Below are 4,498 nucleotides of genomic sequence, written 5' to 3' on the forward strand. Positions count from 1 at the left end.
TGACAGTCAGTCTTTGCTGTCAAGTTACATATAAGCACAATATCAAACACTCATATTTGACTGTTGTTCCCCTATGTGGGTCCCAAAAGAGGGAAGTGAAGTGGTTCAACCAGCTGTCACTCAAGAAATCCACAACCAATCAGGTTCATCAAGAGAGAGGAGAGCCCTGGTGGGTTCTGTTGACATCTCATCCTCAATGGTTAAGTCTATCCACCCTCAATATCCACTTGGAGCAGTTTGTAGTGTCACATCTATTGTATGGACATTATAATGACCCATGTTTGTAGTCCTGGACCTCCTGAACATGTTGGTGTATATTTGGGAGTAAACAGAGGGTCCAAATCAGCAGAAAGGTGAAAGGAAGGAGGAGTTCTGGAAACTCCCTGAATTATCTTGGGGCTGTTACATATGATATTTAATATATATGTTAACAGCTAGACTTTGTTCTCCACTTCCCCTCTATTATCTATATCTTCCTGGTATGATAGTGTCCTGTCCATCACCACAAATAGCAAGTCCCATTCCCTGGGCAGGAGGACTGTGTTGAGATATATTCTGGACAAGATGACCATGTAGAGACATGAAATGATTTATATTGTGCCACAGAAAATGGTTTAACAATAACCACTGTAACAATCTCTCACACGCACACATACACACAAGTACGTACACAAGTATGCAAACTTGTTCTATTTTTTGTATTAGCATAGCCACAACTACCTGTGTCATTTTGTTGATACTTCCCTAGAGTTAACTCCTACAGCAGTCACACAGACAGAGACACACAGATGACTCAGAGACAGAGATATCACTAGAAGCAGAGACTTAATGTATAGAGGGCTTTCAGTTGACGTACGACACCTCCTGGCGGCCATGTTGGAAGACCACCACATTAATTCTAGAAGCAGAGACTTAATGTATAGTAGACCTACATAGAAAGAAAGACCCAGGCATGGTTAAAGGTGTCAAAGGTCATCTATGCTGAGTCAGATATGAACAACAAGGTCAAGTTTGACAGAGGTGAGATGGAGGAGAGGATTGTGGATATCTACATAAGTGCAGACACCCTGAGAGACGATGAGACCAGCGACAGCACACACTGCTCCTAATAATGGACCAGGAGACCAGCACTCAGGTAACACACAGATGTCTCTTCGCCTGATAGCTCAAAGATGCGACATTTACATTACATTTAAGTCATTTAGCAGACGCTCTTATCCAGAGCGACTTACAGTTAGTGAATACATTTTTGATTTTGATTTTTTTTATACTGGCCCCCCATGGGAATCGAACCCACAACCCTGGCGTTGCAAACGCCATGCTCTATCAACTGAGCTACATCCCTGCCGGCCATTCTCTTCCCTACCCTGGACCAATTGTGCGCCGCCCATGAGTCTCCCGGTCACGGCCGGCTGCAACAGGATCTCTAGTGGCAACAGGATCTCTGAACCAGGATCTCTAGTGGCACAGTTAGCACTGCGATGCAGTGCCTTAGACCACTGCGCCACTCACAGATGTAGGATCTCATTTTGATCACTCTTTTAATGCTGACAATTTTCCTGAACAGCAGGAAATGCAAACTTTTAGTGTATTCAAGGTTTAAAAAGGTTTCTAAAGTTTGTAATTTCCACGTTGAAATTTAGGACTTGAAATTATAATTTCCTGTTGCTGCAGGACTATTTTCCTGTTATAGCAAACTGGCTCAAATTAAGATCCTACGTCTGTATATTTTGCAGTGTGTCTGGGGCTGCCCTGTGTTCGACCATAGGCCTTTCTGTCAACTGTGAATTTGTGTCATATGTTCATTGCTTGTCAACTAGTTGTAAGAAGTGCTGGTTGCTAGGCCTATTTACCTATTTATGTAAATAAGGTATTTTCATATGAAAATGTAATTAACTAACAAATAGTAATCATTGTTGATGACCCACTCTTGATGATGGTATCTACATCTTACAGAGTGTGGCTTTAAAGCTGAAAAAACATAGGACTATGTCTATAATTGAGGAGGATGTTTGTACCACAGTGTCTGACTGTCTGGTTCTCTGTGTTGTTTAGGTACTGGGGGGCAGGACAGCCTGATAATGGTGGTCAGTTCTCTGGGCAGGAGGACTGTGGTGAGATATACTATGGACAAGATGACTCTGTAAAGACATGGAATGGTGACAATTATTTCAAAAAACATAACTGGATCTGTGCGATAATTGTTTAACAGTTGCCTACTGTAACAATGTTCTCTCTCTCTCTCTCTCTCTCTCTCTCGTAGTTATTGTGTTGATGGTGGGATACAGTACTGAATGGTTAAGTGATGATTCCACCTAGTGGTTAAAGTGAGAGATGAACTCACCATAGAGTTGAAATAGTGGTATTACAGACTTGCCTACGGGCTCTTTCTCAATTAATCTTTCCTTGGTTCTTTCTCACGTCCTCTCTCCTCCCCTCCTTCTCAAAACACATTGAAGAATACAATCCTAGGGGAGGGACCTTGGACCTTATCCTCTAATAGGGTTGAGAAGGAGGATAGGACGAATGGAGATAGAAGGAGAGGAGAGGAAAAGAGAGGAGATAGGAGGAGAGGAGATAGGATGAGATGAGATAGGACGAGAGGAGAGGAGATAGGATGAGAGGAGAGGATATAGGAGGAGAGGAGAGGATATACGAGGAGAGGACATAGGAGGAGAGGAGATAGGAGGAGAGGAGAGGAGATAGGAGGAGAGGAGATATGAGGAGAGGAGATAGGAGGAGAGGAGATAGGACGAGAGGAGAGGAGATAGGATGAGAGGAGAGGAGATAGGAGGAGAGGAGAGGAAAGGAGAGGAGATAGGAGGAGAGGAGATAGGAGGAGAGGAGAGGAGATGGGAAGAGAAGAGATGGGAGGAGAGGAGAGGAGATGGGAGGAGAGGCGATAGGAGGAGAGGAGATAGGAGGAAAGGAGATAGGAGGAGAGGAATCTAGGAAAGACTAATTGAGATAGAGCCTTAGTGTCAAAGAGACATAGAGGAGGAAGAAGAACATTAAGAGAATGAGGAAGAGAGAAATAACAAATAATAGTTGTGTTAAAATTTAGAGGAGAGGATGTAGACATACTGTACTCTGGAAAATGACTCTTCATTATTTTATTACAAACATGTCATGTGATTTGCCATAGGCTTATGCTTCGTACAAATAAAAGTGGGACCAATTATTAACCTATGCTTATCACTTTAATAATAAGAATAACAAAGTCACATATTAATAAATGAAGGAACAATGTCCTTTAACAAGGTCTACCAGCTTCCTGATTGTATGTGATTGGATTCTTAAAACAGTGTGACCTGGACACACACAGAGGGCAGAACAGTACTGAGAGGGCACTCACACACACACAAAAAAAAAAATGCTAATGAAAGGTGAGAGTGACTCCCAATCTTCACTGTACAAGGGACAACGTGTAGGTGACCAATGGTAACACAATGCACCATGCACCAGTGGAGCTGCCTGCTACATACCCACTCACTCATGCATGGTGTCTAATGGGGTCACCACCCGCTCCCTCTCTGTTCTCTGTCTGTGGCCCACAGCAGCTGACAGGATGTTTCAAGGCTCTATCCACCAATAAGAAGGAGACTTGATATGTGTCCCAAATGGCACCATATTCTCTATATAGTGCACTACATAGGGAAATAGGGTGTACTTGGGGACGCAGGCTTGTAGACCAGACAGTTATGTGTAACGTCCTCTCCATTCCTTGTTCATTCTGTTCCATGTCATCTTTCTTCCTATTTTGAATGTTTTTGGAAGGTTATTTATGATCCAACCTGTCACCACAAAGAGGAAGGTAACAAGATATGAGTTTTGCATGGGCTGCATCTCAATCCACTGCACCCGCCGATGTCGCCCTTCTGCATCTGCCGTTTGTCAGACCGTGAGACAATCCGAAAATCGGTCTTCTCACGAAAACGTCAGTAGTGTCCGAACGGTTCTGTCTACACCTCTTTGGAAAGATGACTCTCATGAGCACGTACATGTTGGTTGATTTGCTCTGTGTCTCCCACAAGCCTCACAAGCCTTGTCTGAAGGCTGCCCGGTACAATTCTTTAAAAATTATGTAAGAATACACTGAGAATACAAAACATTAAGGACACCTTCCTAATATTGAGTTGCACCACCCCACCCCCCTTTTGCCCTCAGAACAGCCTCAATTCATTGAGGTGTGGACTCCACAAGGTGTTGAAAGTGTTCCACAGGGATGCTGGCCCATGTTGACTCCAATGCTTCCAACAGTTGTGTCAAGTTGGCTGGATGTCCTTTGGGTGGTGGGCCATTCTTGATACACACTGTTGAGCGTGAAAAACCCAGGAGCATTGTATACAGGGGGGTACCGGTGCAGAGTCAATGTGCGGGGGCACCGGCTAGTTGAGGTAGTTGAAGTAATATGTACATATGGGTAGAGTTAAAGTGACACAGTAGCAGCAGCGTAAAAAGATGGGGTGGGGGTGGGGGTGGGGGTGGGGGTGGGGGG

The sequence above is a fragment of the Coregonus lavaretus genome (assembly GCF_964263955.1).
Source record: "Coregonus lavaretus genome assembly, contig: HAP1_SCAFFOLD_1670, whole genome shotgun sequence".
NCBI lineage: Eukaryota > Metazoa > Chordata > Actinopteri > Salmoniformes > Salmonidae > Coregonus > Coregonus lavaretus.